Source organism: Sorex araneus, chromosome 5 (genome assembly GCF_027595985.1).
Source record: "Sorex araneus isolate mSorAra2 chromosome 5, mSorAra2.pri, whole genome shotgun sequence".
NCBI classification, from domain to species: domain Eukaryota; kingdom Metazoa; phylum Chordata; class Mammalia; order Eulipotyphla; family Soricidae; genus Sorex; species Sorex araneus.
In genome coordinates, this window is record NC_073306.1 from 68,539,758 (window position 1) to 68,560,320 (window position 20,563).

The window sequence follows — 20,563 nt, forward strand, 5'->3', positions numbered from 1 at the left end:
CTGTTGTGTTATGCTTAAAGAAGTCCTCATGCTTAAAGAAGCCCAGACCCGATGCAGAGATAATTTGTAAGGAAATGATCAACTTCAAATCAGTTCCCAGTGAAAAGCCAGAACCAAGAATGAAAAGCAATTGAGTAAGCCATAGGGACATTCTGCATCAAGATTGTAGACAACTGCAGCCCCATTATATATGATATGGAGCAGATAACTAATTATTCAGTTGAGTCCAGTATAGCATATAATTACAAAATACAATAAATTAAAGTTTTAAGTCACTAGCTGGAAGAGGAACAGGGACGGAAGTGTGAAATTACACTGCCATGAATTACAAAAGCAGAACCGACGAACTTTGAAATTTAAGTTATTTAGTTTCCAATATAAAAAAGACAACCTTAGGTTCCATGTTGAATGAAAATAGATGCACTTTTGTCACTTTTCTTTCTTATTGCACAGATACAAAGAAAGTACTCAAACAATATCCTGACCTTGATGGTATGCTGATGATCATATGACAAAAATTCTGAGTATCATCAAGACTATAATTCAGACAAAAGCTCTTGCAAACATTTGCTTTTTCTTTATGTATTTATGGTACTTTAGTAGCATACTAGTGCCAGGAAAATTCCTTGTACATTTTTCAATTATTTTTGCATTTCTGTTTCCTCTATTTCCATAATGTTACTTTTTATGATTTAATTATCAATATATTTTTAATTTGGACTTAATTTATTTATTTTAATTAAATCACAGAGAGATACACAGATACAAAGATGTTCTGGATTTTTGAGGAATGTTCATATGGTTTGCCAAAAACTCTAAACAAGTTAAGCATTCCCACCAACTATGAAGAGGAGTCTCTTTTCTCCCCACATCCAATCCAGTATTCGTTCCTCTTGTTCTTTTTGATGTGTGCCGGTAACTGTGATGGATTGTTTTAGCTATTCTTAGAGGGTTATTGTTCCATATGAATTTCAAAAGTGTTTGATTTTTTTTAATGTCATGAGTATCCTTATAGGAACTGCATCAAATCTGTATAATGCTGTGGGCAGTATTGCCATTTTGACAATGTTAATCCTCCCAGTGGAATATCAGGGAATGTGTTTCTATTTCCTCATGTCCTCTTTTATTTCTTGAAGTAGTTATTTGTAGTTTTCTTTGGATATGTCCTTCGTCTCATTATTTAAGTGTATACTGAGGAACTTGATTTTCTGAGGCACAATTGTGAACAATATTTTTTTTCTAATATCCCTTTCTTCTCTTTCATTTTATGTATATAAGAAAGCCATGGACTTTGGGGTATTGATTTTGTAAACTCCTACTTTATTAAACAAATCTTTTGTTTCCAGGAGCTTTATTGAAAACTTTTTAGGATTTTCTAAATATAATATCATGTCATTTGCAAATAGTGCAAGTTTCACTTATTTTCTTATCTGGATGCCCCTGATATATTTTTCTTGCCTAACTTCCATGGCAAGTACTTCCAGTACTACACTGAAGAGTAGTGTTAAGAGTGGGGAACCTTGTCTTGTGCCTGATCTTAGGGGAAAACTTGTTAGTTTTTTCTCATTGAGAATAATGTTTGCTATGAGCTTGTGGTAGGTGGCTTTGATTATATTGAGGAAACTTCCTGCAACTCCCACTTTGTTGATTTTTTTTTAATTATAAATGGGTGCCTGATCTTATCAAATGCTTTCTCTGCATCTATTCACAGGATCAAATAGCTTTTAATTTTTTCTTTTATTGATATAATGTACTATGTTGATTGACTTGTGAATATACATTTCTTTGCATGTATTTCTACAAGTTGTTATTTTTATCAATAATGATTGATAATAATCAATAATGATTTATAATAATAATAATAACGATTGATATATTAATCATTGTTATTTCTGGACTTAATTTTTAAAGGAAACAATGTAGAATTTATCAGGTGAGAGCTCTGATCTCATTATTTGCATGGAATCAACATGAACCTAAGAAAAGCAAAAGAAATAGAATTGGCCATTTTAAATTTATTTGTTCATGTATACTTCTGTCTTTGATTACAATGAAAGAACATTGGAAATTTCAGATCTTTGACAAAACAAAGATTAGATATGGTAAGGGAAGTTGGAAAAGCACTGCATGAATATTTTATCTATGTATGCAAACGCAAGTGTCATTCATCATTGCCAAGTTATTCAAAAAGTGGTAAATTTGCTTCTTATATAAAAAATATAGTCTGGCAATTAACTTAATTGTAACAACTGGCTGATTTTCAGAGATATCAGCTATTATTACTTCTCCTTCAAAAATTCACATTTAATGAAAATGACACTATAATGCCTAAAAGTACAATCAGTAATAGATCTACCAGAAATTATGCCTCTCCAGAGACTATCTATTAAAGATCTATAAACATTTTTATAGCAAATGAACCATTTTAAAGTCAGCTTTTATAAAACATTTTTATATTATCATCTATATCTTCATATGATTTAAATTAAAATGCTTTGGTAAAAATCAGAGAGTATCTCTAAGACATCTTTGGTTTAATGTACAAATGGAAGATTCTCTGATTAATAGTGTGATATTTAGCAAGATCAATTAAATCCTGGGATGAATCTTGAATAATAACATTAAACTCTTCACTCATGAGGAGCAAGCCACTGAATGTAAAATAATTAGTGGTCAAATGCAGTAAAATATAAGCAACAAGCTATCTCATTTTGTTTTCTTTACTAAGTCTTTGACATTTTTTTTAAGTACAGTTCATCTTTTAATCTTCAGAGAGAAAAGCCTGCTATGCAGTCTCAGATATGACATAGGAAATGGTACAATAAGCCTAAATATTTTTTTCTTTACTATACTTTCCCTATTAATAAACAAATAGAATAATCAAATTAAATTAACTAGAACATTTTTTTGGTTAAGTATAACATTTATAACTTTTAAGACTTTTTGCTTCAATACTAAAAATTCAGAACCCATGAATGCCCTTGATTATGCCATTTTTAATTAGTTAACATAAAATTTGAATGAAAGAAACACTAATATTCAGATAGTATTATATTCTTTAATGTAAAAGTGAATCTATGAAAAAAATAGTGAATCTATGAATGTGACTGTATTCTTGTAATATGACTGCTATGTTGGTATAACATGTATTATTACATAGACATGTTTTAGATATATGTATCATACATTTTAAGTAATCTAACATCAAATTATCTATATTATGAAATAATTAAGAGATACACTATTGTGTGGTTACGCTATATAAGTTATTAGTTTTCATCCCCACATCACAAAAATATTTAGAGTTTTTTGAAAAGAAATTTCAGAACAAATCATTACTTAATAGCTTAAAATTTCTGCTCAGAATTACTTCGGTTATTTCAGCGAAATTGAAGATATTCTCTTTTCCTGGCTATAATTTGTCAAGGCTGACCGTGACTGAGACTAATAGAAAAAGAGCTTCACTCCCATGAGTACCATCAATATTTTTTTAAAGCAAAATAGGCAGGATTAGTCCGGAAGTTCGGAAGCTTTATTAAGTGGCCTTGTCTTGCTTTTTTCCTATGTTTTGTACTTTGTATCTTCTTAGAACTTCATTCTCTATTGTGGGCTTCGTTACATGGTGACTTTAGTTCTTCTGAATAAATCTAAAAAAGATAAAGCTTCTTAAAAATCGGTCTCAGAAGTCCCAATTGTGATATATTAGTCATTTTACTGATGAAATAAAGACATGGGAAACAGATTTAAAATGATAGGGAGATACACTCGTTTAATGGAAGGAGCAGCAGCAAAGGGTTATAAAAAACATTTTCAACAACCTAATACAGGAGAACAGTACTTTTTTATTTACTTATTTATTTGTTCATTTGTTTATGATATTCAATCAAACTCTGCTTAGGAAGCACAGGGGTTCCTCCCAGCATTTCTTGACCAACTGGTGGCCAAGAATTCAGCAAAGGAGGTCTAACCCCTCCTTAGATGGCCATGGAGGTCTTAGAATTGCATTTTTCAGAAATTTTTGTGGCTTGTGGATCTCTTTTGATATTTATTTATGACCTTCTGAAAGTCAGCGATTTGATCTTACATAGAAGTAGTGGTGGAATGTTTGTGTGGGTGTCCAGGCTTCTAAAAATATAGTAAACGAGGGGAGGTTCCCCGTCCTGACTCTGAGATATTCTATAGTTTTCAGCCCCCAAAACCTAGCGTATATGAAATTTTTAGCAGTTTAGTATTCCTGTTGATCTCAGTGAGAAATAGTGGACTCCAACCTGAGACGTGGCACCAGCTGTAGGGGGGTGAATTTGGCTGCTTGGACTTTGGTAAAGAAGCTCCTCTTAAGATCACCTTAGAGATCTAAGCCAGTACTGGGTGTCCATGAAAATTTTTGCGCCTAGTTGATCACTCTCGAATTTATTTATGAATTTCTGGAATAGATCCAGCAGATGAGATTACATGGTGACAGTATTGGGGCATGGTGTGACTCTTATCCTTATTTTATTAATTGCGAAAAGTAAGTCCATTTTATAAAGGTTTATATGAATTTCATGTGCTTTCTTTGTTCATATTATCCATTTTTTTTTCCATTTTGTGAATTCCAGAGGCAGGGCACATTTAGCTGTGTAAATAATTGCTTACACTATATACTGTACACTCAGGGATAACTACTGGCATTTTTCAGGTATACAAATACTTAGTGCCTAGGATCAGATGAGGGTTGGATACATGGAACAAGTTCCCTTCACACTGTGTTATTTCTCATGCTCCACTATGATCTTTTTAAAAACGATGAATTGGGTAGAAAAGAATTTCTTGATTACTGATCTTAAATCCCTCTTAAAACTTGTGGAACCAATGTTCAGCAGTTTGATTTTTTTGTTATAAGAGGATAATTTGAAATATTTTTAGAATATATTTTTATACAACATGCAGAATCATATATATATGCATGTATATATACATACAACATATACCTAATGAGAACTTTTAATTTTATTTTTCTATCTTTTGTGTATAGTAAGTTATAAGTGTAGATCTGGAAATTATTGTTTCTTGAAGCCTATTATACAACTTCACAGATTTACTTATTTTTTTTTTCAAATTAATGTACATGTTTATTGTACAAATTTCCTCTGGAACTGGGAAGTTATTATAATACAGGTATACATTAAAAGGCAGTAAATGTTAATTTATTATGCAATAATTTTAAACATTGAATTATTTTAATATTTTAATTTATGTTTTGAAAAGACAGCATATATTAGTCTGTAACTTAAGAGTTCAAATTCCTTGTTTATTTACTCATAAATTTACTTATAAATTTCAGAAGGCATTTTTCTCATAACTTTCTTTTTATTAACCTATGATAATGATTCTATACATTTTTTACTAATACTCAAGCTTCAAGAGAATAAAGGAAGTATATTTTGTTGTTCATTCAATTTTTAAGAAATTATTGATTGAAATGGTATTTGCAAGGTATAAATATTAATTCTGTAAGGTATGCATATTCACCTCAAAGGGTTTTATTCTGTATAATAAGATATAAATAAATAAGCCAACAGTTAATTATAAGATAAATGATAATTGTCATAATTATAATGGAAATAAGTATATTGAGTCAAAAATATAGGGCACTAATGCAGTGGGATTGGGCAAACAATATACATTATTTGATGCATATAGAAAGTAGTTTTCTTAGTAAATTGTAACAAAGACTGTGGATTCATGGTACTGGAGAGGCAGTGGAGCTGAGTTTACTGTGAGAAATGATAATGACTGAGCAGAGATAACAAATATTTTAAAGGTTGATGAGAAATTTATGTTTATTTGTTAAACTAGTTTTATATGGTCAATGCATATTTAAAAATTTGTATAGGTGTTGTGATAACGGGGCTGGAGTGATAGCACAGTGGGTAGGGTGTTTGCCTTGTATGCATATGACCCGGGTTCAATTCCTCCACCCCTCTCAGAGATCCCGGCAAGAGTATCTCGCCCGCATGGCAGAGCCTGGCAAGCTACCCATGGTGTATTCAATATGTCAAAAACAGTAACAAGTCTCATAATGGAGACGTTACTGGTGCCCGCTCAAGCAAATCAGTGAGCACAGGGATGACAGTGATACAGTGATAGTGATAACACAAGTTTAAAGGTGCTTGTCTTCTAAACAATTAACCACAGTTTGTTCCCTGGCATCACCAGGAATTCCTAAAAACTGTCAAAAGCAATCATTGAAAACAGAGTCAGGTGTAGGACTGAGCATTCCTAGGTGTTATTTAATACTCCCTTTGAAAAAAATACATATGTATGTCTTCATTGAATATATTACTATATATTTTAGTATGAGTATGTGTAATATGAATATATCTATAAATATATATAATATAACATATTTTTTAAAGATCTTTTACTGAATCACTGTGAGAATCTTACAAAGCTGTTCATGATTAGGTTTAAGTCATACTGAGTTCCATCACTCATGCCTTTACCAATGTAGTGTATATTTCCCAGAACCAGTGTCCCCACTTACCCTCCCATCACCCCCACCACCAACCAGACACAGCAGATGAACTATCTGCACTCATACATTCATTGCAGCACTATTCACAATAGTCAGAATCTGGAAACAACCCTCTGCCTGAGAATAGATGAATAGATAAAGAAACTATGGCAGACATTTTTCATCTCCTTCTCTCTCTTTCTCTCTCTTTTTCTCTCTCTCCCTCTCTCTCTCTTTCCCTGTGCTTTTAGGCATTGTGGCTTGCAGTAAAGATACTGAAAGGTTGTCATGTATATCCCTTTCTCTACTCTGAACACACAGTTCTTTTCCAGCTTGATCATTTCCATTTAATTATTGTCTACTAGTCTCTTTTCTACCTTACCTACCTTATGCCCCACATAGACTTGTGGTATATTCCAACCATTGACCAGACCTCCTAACTCCTATTTTCCTGGCCTTGGATATTTTTCTGCTATATAGTAGTAGAATAAATACGTAGTAGTAAAATACATCATTGTATCACTGTATCACTGTCATGTCGTCCTTCATTGATTTGCTCGAGCAGGTGCCAGTAATGTCTCCTTTTGTCCTAGCCCTGAGATTTTAGTAACCCCTCTTTAATTGTCCTTCCCAACGGTGCAGTATTGGAGACTCTTTCAGGGTCAGGGGAATGGATCCATCATTGTTACTGGTTTTGGCATATGAATACGCCACGGGGAGCTTTCCAGGCTCTGCTGTGTGGACAGGATACTCTCAGTGGCTTGCCAGTTTTTCCGAGAGGGAGAACTAGACTATACGAGGTTGAGTGGCTGAGAATTCGGCTGCATGCTTCCAGGAGCTTTGTTTTATAGTCTCTGGATCTAGGCCATTGTTGGGATTACATGGCGCCAGGGACAGTTTGTAGGTGTGACTGCCTAGCTACTGGAAAATGGGGGATCTTGGTGGAGGAGGCCCAAATAATATACAAATAGTAATTCAGAGGCTAGAAAGAGTACAGTGGGTAGTGTGTTTTTCTTGTATGTGGCCCGCTGAGTTTGATCCCTGGCATACTATATGGTCCCCCAAGCACCACCAGGAATAATTCCTGAGTGCATTAGCCAGGAGTAATTCCTGAGCATCTCTAGATGAAGCCCCCAAACAAACAAAGAAACAAACAAACATTATAATAGTAAATAAAGATATGTATACCTTATGCTAATGCAGTAGGAAGCCTTATCAACAATAGCCTAAATATCTATAGAGGGATGAATGGACAAATATGTGCTTTATATATAGAACAAGTATAAACACAGTGGAATACTACTGAACCGTCTATTCCATATAGCAATGGGGTTTGTATATATCTTGCCATTTGGAACAACTAATCTAAGTTTTCTACTATATATTATACTGCTATGCATTTTATTCGTGCTGGAGCAATAGCACAGCGGGTAGGGTGTTTGCCTTGCACGTGACCAACCCGGGTTCGATTCCTCTGCCCCTCTTGGAGAGCCTAGCAAGCTACCAAGCGTATCTCGTCCACACTGCAGAGACTGGCAAGCTACCTGTGGCATATTCTATATGCCAGAAACAGTAACAACAAGTCTTCACAATGGAGTTGTTATTGGTACTCGCTCAGACAAAATTGATGAGCAACAGGATGACAATGATACAGTGACAGTGATAGAGTGATGTATTTTATTTTTTATTTTACTTCACATAATAAAATACATAGTAGTAGAATATATAGTAGAAAACTTGGATATAGTTTTCTACAAAACTTGGATATAGTTTTCTACAAAACTTGGATATAGTTTTCTACTATATAATTTTTATATCTCCAAAATGAATGCTGTCATTCTCTATCTGTTCCTCTCCTTCTGACTGATTTTTACCCAGCATGATACTCTCTATGTCCATCCATTTATAGGTGAATTTCATGACTTTATTTTTCCTAACAGCTTGGTAGTATTCTATTGACTAGATGTACCATAGTTTCTTTATTTATTCATCTATTCTCAGGCATAGGGGTTGTTTCCAGATTCTGACTATTATAAATAGTGCTGCAATGAATGTATGAGTGCAGATAGTGCTTTTGGACCCCAGGATATATTCCCAGAACTGGAATTGGTGGGTCGAAGGGAAACTCAATTTCTAATTTTTGAGAAATGTCCATTTTGTTTTCCAAAAAAGCTGTACCACAGGCAATTAATTGGAGTCCCTTTCTCCCCAGATCTAAGCAAGCACCAGTTGTCTTGTTCTTTTGGATGTGTGCCAGTCTATGGGGTGTGATATGTTATGTCATTGTTGTTTTTACTTGTATCTCCCTGATGATTAATGAATGAAAAACATTTTTTTCATCTGAATATTGGCCACTCAATTTTCTTCTTTGAGGAAGTTTCTGTTATTTATTCTCTCCATTTTTTAATGGGCTTTAATATTTTTACTTATAAAGTTTTACCAGTGCCTTGCATATCTTTGATATTAGTCCCTTATAAAAAGGTTACTGGGTGAGTAACCTATACCAGTCCATAGGCTATCTTTGTATCTTGGTCACTGTCTCTATTGAAATGCAGAAGCTTCTCAGTTTAATGTCCTATTTATTAATCTTTGCTTCCACTTATTTGCTCGGTCAGTAGCATTTCATCTTTGAAGCTACATTTAGCTTGAGTATAATGCATAGTTTTGCCTACATTCTCTTCCATTTATCTATGTGTTCAGGTCTGATGCTGAGGCCATTAGTTCATTTTGATCAGATTTTTGTGCCATGGAATTAGACAGAGGTCGAGTCCATTTTTTTCATGTAGCTGTCTAGTTTTCTCAACACTCTCTGTTAAAGACTCTTTCCTTGTTCCCCTTCATATTTATTGCTTCCTTATCAAAGATAAAATGATCATATATTTGAGGACTTGTGTCAGAATTTTCAACTCTATTTCACTGGTCTGCATATCTGTCTTTATTCCAATGCCATGCTGCCATGCTGTTTAAATTCTACCCCTTTGTAGTACTATTTGAAGATATTATAAGTTTGAAATACTATATATAACATATATAACACTAAAACTAATATATATAATTTATATAATATCTTAATTAGATTATATATATATGTGTATATATATACATATGTGTGTATATCTGATCCTTTAGTTAGCAATTAACCAGAAACTTCTCTTTTAATCCTAAACTTTAGGGTTGTATCTGAATCCAGGAATAAATGGATTTGGGGGGTTACACAGAAAGGACTATAAAACCTCCAGTGATTAAGAAGCACTTTTTCCCAATGTTCTTATTTTCTTCTAGGTTTAGCTGTGCATGTCTGCATCGTGACTGCTTTGAACTCACTGGTGACTAAATGATGGAGTAATAGTAGTTATCAGAATCAATGGTCTTGCATTTTTCTCTACTGTGATGTTTTAGTATAGTTTTTTTGTGTTCTGCATAGCATAATACAATTATACAGCATCAAATTTTCTCTTATGCAGTTGGAAGACATCTTACTGATTTGTCCTCTTTTATTAACTTGTTAAGATAATTTACAAAAAAATACAAAAACCGCTGTTCAACCCAGCTGTATTGCAAACCTTATGCATAGACAGCTGATGTGACTGCTCATTTTATTTTAAAATTTGATCACAAAGATGTTGAGAAAAACGTTAAGAATTTTGCTATATCCTATATTACAGTGCAATAGTAAAGCAAAATACCCTATTCTCTTGAATTTCTAAATTTCTCAAAGGATCGTAGTAGTCTAAAGCTTTGATATCTTTTGCTATCAGAGTATATGAAAGCCATTAATTGTATTGATTTTATTTTCTCCCTTCTTTGTGCTGAATAAAATGTATGCATGCAATAATAAGTATATCATACATATTGCTTAGGCCAAGACCTAGGTAGAATCTTGATGCTCTAGGAAATCAGTGGTATTATCACTGACATTTATGCTTTAAAATCCTACAACATAGTATTATTACTTATTTTTGCAAGTCTTCTGAAATTATAACCTTGCCTTCAAGACAATAAATATAGAATTTTTAGGACTCTAAAGATAGCATAAAGAGTTAAGGAGCTTTATGTGCATAATACTGACCTAAGTTTGTTGCATAATCACCACATGCTCCCTCCAAGTGGTTATGGGAGCAACTGAGTATACAGCCACGAGTAGGCCATAAGCCTCTAGATGTGGCCTAATCCCCGCCTCCAACACACACACACACACACACACACACACACACACACAGAGGCACACACACTTTTTAAATTGAACTGTTAAGCCTTATAAAAAGAGAAAAGAAAATTCCTGTCAAGATGGGGCAGACCTGAGGCTAGGGTAGGAAAAACATAACTAATGTCTATTTAGGAGATAGTTCTGATTCAGAAAGATTGCTTGAGGCATACATATATTACTGCTGAACACATGTGTGGCTTCTACATACATGGTTCCCAAGCATATGTTGCCCATATATCCCCTCTGAGATGTGTATTTTCATATTATAAGGGTTCTCCCTCCACTTTGGATAAGCCCAGTTCTCTTTTGAGCACATTAGTCTCTCCCTCTTTCTATCTCTGTCTCTCTTTGTCTCTGTCTCTTTCTATTTCTCTCTCTCTTGCCCCCTCTATCTCTCTACTTAAAAGATGTTTTTTCTTTAAAAAAATCATCGAATCACTCTCCTTAAATATTATTGTATTATATTGAATAAAATTGCAAAACATAAAGTATGACCTTATGTGGTAGTTTTGTTCATCAAAATAAACAGCAGAAATAAGAAGTTTAAAGGAAAGTTGATGAGCTAGACCACGCCTGAAAATATAATGTTTTGAGAATAACAACTCAATATGAATTTGATATTGTTGTCATGTAGAAAATTTCTGCACTCCCAAATACAATGATAATATTTGAGGAGATATAAAATTTAGTGCATACAACTTGTGATTTGTTTTCATTGAGAGAAGCACACATTTGAAGGCAAATTGCCCACAGAGTCAAATAACTCTCAAGACTCTTAGAAAATGGTAAACACTTGAACTGTAGAGATAGTACATAGGTTAAGGAGCTTGCCTTGCATGTGACCATACAGAATATGGTCCCCTGAGCATTGATCCAAGTGACCCCTGACACAGAGTCAGCAGTAATCGCTGAGTGTGGTGGGGTATGTCACATCCTTCCATCTGCATTCCAGAAAAGAGAATGCATTTCAAACAGATTTCTTAGCATATATACACAAAATCTATCTCTAAAATAAGTATATAGTGCAGAGGGTAAAGTTGTTGCTTTACACGCAGCTTATCTGAGTTTGGTTCCCAGCATTGGGCTTCACTAAGATTGATCCCTGAGCTCAGATCCAGAAATAAACCCTGAACACAGCCAGATGTTACTCAAAATTACAAATAAAGAAAAAAATTAAAATAGAAGAAGTTCTAATTGATTGCAAAATACATGCATGTGTATGAGTGCAAGGTTTATTTTTTAAATAATGTTGGAGTACTGATATTTGTTAAGCCATTGATTAAGCTGATTGAATTGGGCATGAACTCCACATTATTGTTTTTTAAATTGTATCACTGTAAAATAGAGTTACAAAGCTCTCATGTTTGATTCAGCCATACATTGATGGAACACCCATCCCACAGCAGTGCACATTCTCCACCACTCATATCCCAGTCCTCACACTGCCTCTGTGGCAGAGAATTTTCCCAACACTCTCTCTCTCTCTCTCTCTCTCTCTCTCTCTCTCTCTCTCTCTCTCTCTCTCTCTCTCTCTCTCCCTCTCTCTCTCTCTCTCTCATTTTGGGGCATCATGTTTTGCTCGAAATTTCCCACCACCACTCAAGCCTACCTGCCAGGGGCAGATGCTAGATAATTTATTTGCCATTGTTCATTTTGAATAGCATGAGAGCTTGCATGGCCATGATTATAAATGTACATTTCTAGATTGCAAATGGTTGGGATCCGGAGACATCTCTGTATGGCACTAATCCATTTTGGAATTCAATTTGGAGTTTCAGGCCCAGGGCTATTGGTGTGCTAAGATGGTGCACAGAGGCAAATTGTGGGTGTGACAGCCAGTCTTCTGGATGGGTGGGGATGGGGGGCGGGCAGCAGCCAGGGTCCTCTGCCACCATGCGGCATGGAGATTCAGTCCTGGAACCCGCATACCTGGACCCTACTTGTGGAAGCTCTTGGTCACAGGGATTCCATCTGGATCAGGCGGGGGAGACTGTACCTGCTCCATCTGGGGTGCCTGGTGAAATTGGCCCAGTATGGGGCCCAGAGACATCTCTAGTGCTGTGGTGTCTTCTGGGACTCACTGTTTATCTCTGGGCCAGAGCTGTTGGTGCACTAAGATGGCTCCCGGAGGCAAATCATGGGTGTGACAACCGGTCTCCCGGGCAGGTGGGGATGCAGGGAGGGACAGGCCAAGTGCTCTGCCAGCATGGAGCCTGGAGATTCAGTTCTGGAACCCACATACCTGGGCCTTGCTTGTGGAAGCTCTTGGTCACCGGGATTCCTTCTGGAATAGGTGGGGAGACTGTACCTGCTCCATCTGGGGTGCCCCGATATCTTTTTCTTTCTTTCATAGTCAAGTGCTTTAAGTTTCCTCTTTTTCAGCTGGCTATACTGAAAAAAAAATATATATTTCCAAACTGCCCAATCTAGCAGGTCATGTGACTAAATGAATTGAAAATAATTTGTGTGTATTCTGTTAGTTTTACTTAAAAAAAAACCCCTACAATATATTATTTGTCCTTTTACCAATATTTCCTCTTTTTCCTTTTCTCTATTTTTGCTTTTTGTGTCACACCCAGAAATGCTCAGGGGTTACTCCTGTCTCTGCACTCAGGAATTACTCCTGGCAGTGCTCAGGGTTAGCCGTGTGCAGAGCAAACACCCGACCTGCTGTACTGTCACTCAGGCCCATATTTCCTATTTTCTATTGGTTTGAATTAGGCATAATAGAATGAACAACTTGTGAGGAATTTGAATTGTTCTTGAAAATGAAGGATGAGACTGGCAAAATAAAATATGGATAGTTTAATATTTTAAGGACCTCTAGAACAAAGTTGCCATGTCTGCTCTAGACAGTCCAGCCTAGAATTTTTTTTAATTTATTTTTTAATTAGTGAGTCACAGTGAGGGTACAGTTACAGATTCACACATTTTTGTTCTTGTTTTTCCCTCATGCAATGTTTAAGAGCCCATCCCTCCACCGGTGTCCATTATCCACCACCAATGAACCCAGCATCCCTCCCACCCCCCAGTCCCATCCCCCCACCCCACCCTGCCTCTGTGGCGGGGCATTCCAATTTGATATCTCTCTTTCCTTTTGGGTGTTGTGGTTTGAAATAGGGGTATTGAGTGGTCATCCTGTTCAGTCTCTAGTCTACTTTCGGCATGCATCTCCCTTCCCGCACAGGATCTCCAATCACATATTACTTGGTATTCCCCTCTCTATCTGGGATGACTTTCCGCCAGTGTGTGAGGCCAGCTTCCAAGCTATGGAGCCAACCTCCTGGTATTATATACTACCATTCTTGGGTATTGGTCTCGTACTCTGTTGTTCTATATTCCACAGATGAGTACAATCTTTCTATGCCCATCTCTTTCTGGCTCATTTCACTTAGCATGATACTTTCCATGTCGATCCACTTATATGCAAAGTTCATGACTTCATCCTTTCTAACAGCTGCATAGTATTCCATTGTATAGATGTATCAAAGTTTCTTTAACCAGTTTTCTGTTCTCTGGCACTCGGTTTTTTTCCAGCTTCTGGCTATAGTAAACAGTGCTGCAATGAACATATAAGTGCAGATGTCATTTCGACTATACTTTTTTGTTTCTCCAGGATCTATTCCCAAGAGTGGTATTGTCCAGCCTAGAATTTTATGTGATAAAGAAATAACATAACAACCCCTCTTAATTAAACTCCTGCCTTTTGTCTCTCACATCCAAAAAAGTATCCTAAGTGACATATTAATTAATTACTCATGATCAGTTAAACTTGAGGTAGAAGCATTTATATGAAAAGGAGTTTAAAAAGTAGTTAAGCATTAGTCAAAATAACTGGCAGTACAAACAGAAGTACAAGTACCGTTCCTCCTCAGATACAGTCTTATATCTTATGTCTGATACTTAGTCAGTTATTCTGGTAAATTATTTACTTTTTATTCCCCTTCATATTACCTTACTCTTTGTTAGGAGGAGTGCAAGATACACCAGAGCTTAGATCTCCAGAACAACTGCCCATGCTTTCATTAAAGTCTTGGATAAAAACAGATAAAGGAAAATCATATCTAAAAATTTGAATATTTTACTAGTTGATGCTTTAATATTTGTCTCAAGCTCAGAAGCGGATGGCTAAGCTATTTGAAAATTATATGATTAAAGCATCAATAAATAGCTTTAATGTTGAGAATTGTGTTGTTGTTGTCTACTTAAACATTTAGTTACAATACAGTGATAGACTCTGAGGTCTTACTGCCTCAGTTTTTCCACTTACTACTTCATGTCCTAGAACATAATGTCTTAAGAACTTGCAATAGTCTCATTAAATGATGCATTACAATTTAAATTATTTTAAAACTCAATATATATTATGCATTACTGTATACTGTTCCAAAGAAGCCCATTTAATATTTTTAAATATTTTAAATCATTAAATATAAAGTAAATGATCATTTGAGTGAGCCATCATGAACTAAAGTGAACAAGATAAAGTTTAAATAAACTTGGATTGAAAGTAGTGGTCTTAATATTCATTTATACGCCCATTTATATCCATTTTCCAAATTTAGATTCCTAGGAAATCTTAGATTGACCATTTAGTGTATTCATAGTTTTCTTCCCCCTTAAAAATAAGGCTTGTTAGAATTAAAAACAGAATTTTTTATTTCATAAAAATAATTTAACATATTTTTAGCTTCTTTCTGTAGTTTTCTCTAAGAAGGAATTATGGGCCGTCATAGAACAGATACCATATATACAGATTATATATTGGGTTCATATAATGCCTCCCCAACTGTAAAAGGTTTCTTTTATCTCTTTTCCCTTCCTTTATACAGATTCTTATACCTTTCATTACAACTCTAATTTCCAATCAAAATATTGTTTAAATCTTACTGTGAAAGTCCTATTTCTGACCTAGATAAAGAAACTTTATTTTCATTTGTTTATTTTCATTTGTTTCACAAAAAGGCAGAAAGTCTCTCGCCTGCGTGCCTGGCTGTCTTCCCTGTGGCCCCACAGAGAGGATGGGTTCCAGCTTCCCTCCCTGCCCTGAGCAGAGGTCCCGGCAGCCCAAAACCTCCGGAGCCTAGCCAAAGCCATGCTGAAGGACCCTCTCCACATGTCCACACGTTCGTACAAGCCTCACTCATGAAGGTACTGGCAGAGGAACCCAGGTGTGTAGAACCCAGGGCTGAGGCCTCCAAGCCTGTTCGGATCAGGACTGGGCCTCTTCCACCCAGATTTCCCATTTTCCAGTAGTTTGGCAGTCACACCCAGGGACTGCCCCTGGTGCCGTGTTATCCCATCAATGGCCAACATCCAGAGACTTAAAACCAAGTTCCTGGAAGCCTAAACATCTTATAGCTTACTTCTCCCTCTGGAAGAAACTGGCAAGCTACCTAGAGTTTCCTGCCCACAGGGGAGAGCCTGCAAACTCCCTATGGTGTATTCATATGCCAAAACCAGTAACAAGCTGGGTCTCATTTCCCTGACTCTGGAAGAGTCTCCAATGCGGCATCCTTGGGAAGGACACGTAGAGAGAGGCTTCTAAAATCTCAGGGCTAGGACGATGGAGATGTTACTGAGACCACTCGAGAAATTCGAGGATCAATGGGATGATGATGAAGATGATGATGACACAAAAAGTGGAAAAGAGAGAAAAAGTTTCTCTTTTAGAATTTTATTTTTGTCATGTCTATCTGTTGTCTTATTTTATGAAAAAAGTAAAGTAGATATTAAAATTCTTTGCCAGAAACTTATGAGGTATCAACATAGAGATATAGGATCCCAAAGGGCATGACAAGAGTTACACCTTAAAAAATATTTTCTAGCTCAGATGATAAAATAAATCTATTTATTAAAATATCTGCAGCATATCACATTATGCAGTATAAATCACCATAATGTGATATGATTTGACATCAAGTTTTTAAATGTGTCTTTACTGCTTCTGCTCAGACCATATGTTCAAATTATTAAAAAACACACACATACAATTTTTTTAAGCAAGATCTTCTCAAATAAACCATCTTGATTAAATGTACTATTTGGACAGAAAACCATTTTCTTGAGGTTGGTTTTGCAGGTTTGTTATACAGGTTTGATATTTTTGTCAGGAGAATTTTTTTTTAATATAGTACACACAAGTACATACACACATAAGCATATATATACGTAAATTAAACTACTGCCAGACACAGGTTGCTTCTGTATAGTAGAAAACAAAACTTCTTTTTGATACACTAATAAACATTAATGTCACCTAATACTTGTATCACAGATTATAACACAAGCTATTGAATATTCTACCTCATTGACATTTTAATAACCAAATATGAGACTTGAATATCTAAAAATAGTTGCTAACTCACTTTTACTAATTGTGACCCAAATTCTGTTTACCGAGCAGTCTCTAAAAATCTGCTCACCCATGGACAAAGAGAAGTTAAGCTTTTTTTAAAAAAATATATTATCCCATGCAATTTATGGGAAAACAGCCAAGTTGGCAAGTTTAAAATCACACACACACAAACGCTGGAACATCTTGACTGGGTTGATGACATGACAGCATTGTAGTATACTACCAGCTGGGATCTGGCTGCGGTTCAGAAACCGACTGGAGACTGTGGAGCAGAATGCTAGAGTAGGCGGCCCTCCATTAGTGTGGCTGCTTTGAAAGGCAAGCAAGAAAACCATTTGCTACACCAGCTTTCTCTCATTCTGCCCTTCACTTATTTCTTGTGGGCAACAGAAAGAAAAAAAACAAATGTGACATAAGGGGATACTATAGCATGTGAAATGATATTGTACAATCTGCTCAAGTTTGCTTTATAGTCTCCAAACCTGTTTTTCATATTACTGTGCATCCCTTCAGAGCTGATGCAAGCATGGATTTCCTTCCCCTGGACTTCCAAGAGGTCTCACCCTTCTGGATTAAAGAAAGAAAGAAGAAATTGAAGCAGAAGGGAAGGACAGGAGAGGCACATTAAGTTACTTACCTCACAATAATTTATTTAAAATAAAGTTCAATGGAATGTCAGGTAAAACTCAAAGCAAAAAAAAAAAAATCTTCCCTAAATAATGTTGTGATTTTAAATGCTTCCTTTAGTTTTATACAGTTTTTGCACTCGGAGTTTTTCTCATCTCTCTTTAAGCTGACCCATAGAATGCTGAAAAAGCAGAGAATGGCCATGCATGTAGCATTTTCCGTCCAACCTACAATATGATGCTTTCAAAATCTTGCAAGATAGTCCTTTCTTCCCACACTTGCAGTTCAATTTTGCAAACACCAGAATTTCCATATTTTGATAAAGTTCAAGTAAGCATCCTCCAAAGTTTGGTATTTATCTGGACCAGTGTGAACGTTGCATTTTTTTAAATTTACCCAGCACTAATTACCTTAATATTTTGAGATAACAAACACTGATCTGTAATCTTTCCAGGGGAAAAAAATACGAGGTTCCCATAAGATATAGCTTTTTATTAATATCCTTGAGGATCTTGAAACACTGGGTATTGTTATGTCAGCACATCTGTGTATCCTGTTTGGGCAGAGAAATTAACTATCTGGCATTACTGATACAGCAGGGGAATTTCTGAGGTTCTTTGATGAGAAGAAAGAATAACTGTAATAAAACTTTAAGGATTTTTCCCCTTGTACTTCCCTTCTCAATTTATACTGCAGAATTACTGGCCACGAGGAAATAGTGTATATTTCTTAATAATTAAATAAAACCTGAAAAAGACCTATTCGTTTGAAGTCAGTAACAGAGCATAAAGAGAACTTAATTACCTTCTGATTTCTATTACAATTGACAATTCTTTTTTGGCAACAACAATAGTGATTGGAAAAGGTTGCAGTCTAGTTTATTAACTGAGAACACTTAAAATGCTTTTGGGGCTGCAGAATGGTATAGATGGTAGGGTGTTTGCCTTGCAGGTAGCCTGGATTCAATCCCCAAAAGATTCAGGGATAATTCTTGAGCACATCCAGGTTTAGGCCCCTAACAAAAACAAATTAAAAAAATTATGGTATATAGAATATCAGAGTGGGAGACTAATACCCAAGAACTGTAGAAATAAGTACCAGGAGGTTGACCCCATGGCTTCGCGGCTGGTCTCATGTTCCGGGGAAAGGGCAACTCAGAGAAGCGATCACCAACTACATTGTAGTTGAAGGCCATGTGGGGGAAGGGAGTTGCGGGCTGAATGAGGGCTAGAGACTGAGCACAGAGGCCACTCAACACCTTTATTGCAAACCACAACAGCTAATTAGAGAGAGAGAACAGAAGGGAATGCCCTGCCACAGTGGCAGGGTGGGGTGGGGGGGAGATGGGATTGGGGAGGGTGGGAGGGACGCCGGGTTTACGGGTGGTGGAGAATGGGCACTGGTGAAGGGATGGGTTCCCGAACTTTGTATGAGGGAAGTATAAGCACAAAAGTGTATAAATCTGTAACTGTACCCTCACGGTGATTCTCTAATTAAAAATAAATAAATTATAAAAAAAAATTGTTTTTACTGAGGCCATAGCATTAACAGAAGTTAGGGCTCATTCCTTGCATATTGCCAACCCAGTTTCAACCCCCTGTACCACATATGGTTCCTGAGACTCTCTAGGAGTGATCCCTGATTGCAGAGCAAGAAGTAAGACCAGAGCACCACTGTGTGGGGCCCAAAGACAAATAACAACAATGACCAAATTATTTCTATGAATTCTTCATTGTGAGCCATCAAAAAGAGAATGTTGAAAATCTCACAAAATACTTGCATGAACTTATATTTAGAATGCAGTGTGTCCATTATATTTCTTAGAGGATAGACTTTAAGATTTCATTTATAAATTTTTAAATATCTTAAGGTAAAGTGAATGCTAACTACCTAATAAATTAAAGAACTGGCCCTTAAATATGTCAATAATTCCTCAGGAGTGGAAGTCTATCACCTCAGTAAAATTATGCTCATTAACCTCATAATATATGCTTCTTTTTAAAAGTGATTTACTTACTAGAAAGTCTATGCCTTACATTATTACTTCTTCCTCGAATGAAATTTTTTCTTCTCACTTATGCTGTCATATTTACCTTTCTCTGTTTGAGCTTATAGTCATGTTTTTCTAATCTGATTTTAATTTAGCATAATTTTGAGATTCAAAATAAATATGTAGGATAATAATATAAGAAAAATAAGGTAGAAGACTAAAGAGAAAGAAAAGTAAAGAACTATAATATGTTGAGATTTATTTATCAATATATATGATACTTTTGTGTTTGGTAAAACACATATGAATCTAATTATATTTCTATAAAGCAAGCATTTTTATTTATATACTATATATTAATTTCTTTCATGTAATATTCAATAGTCATTTTTAATTTAAGAAATTGATAAATAGAAGCTTAAAGCATTCAAGTAGATTCAGAAATGTTACAGGGTGAGTGAATAATAAAACTGGAATAAAATTATTGGTCTATATAACTTTGACACTTATTGTCATTTACATAGTCATACTCTTTCATATAGTTTCATAACTAATATAATTGTCATGAAAGAATGCATGCCCAACCATAAATCAGTTGAAAATATGTCTCATTTAGACTCATCATGAGCACAGTTTTAATATTTTTCATTAATTTTCTTATATTTAGCCTACTCATGAACAGACTCTATATTTTATATCATGTGATTCTGCTGCTGTTTGTGTATGAAGTATAAACATGATAATAGCATAGATACAAAATGAAGACATTAAAAATATTTTCATAGTTTCATTCAATTCAATTGAATTTCTATTATGATTGCACTTTACTGCATGACAGGAAAAAATAATTTACTTATTATTTGATTTTTTTGTCTCAATCTAGTG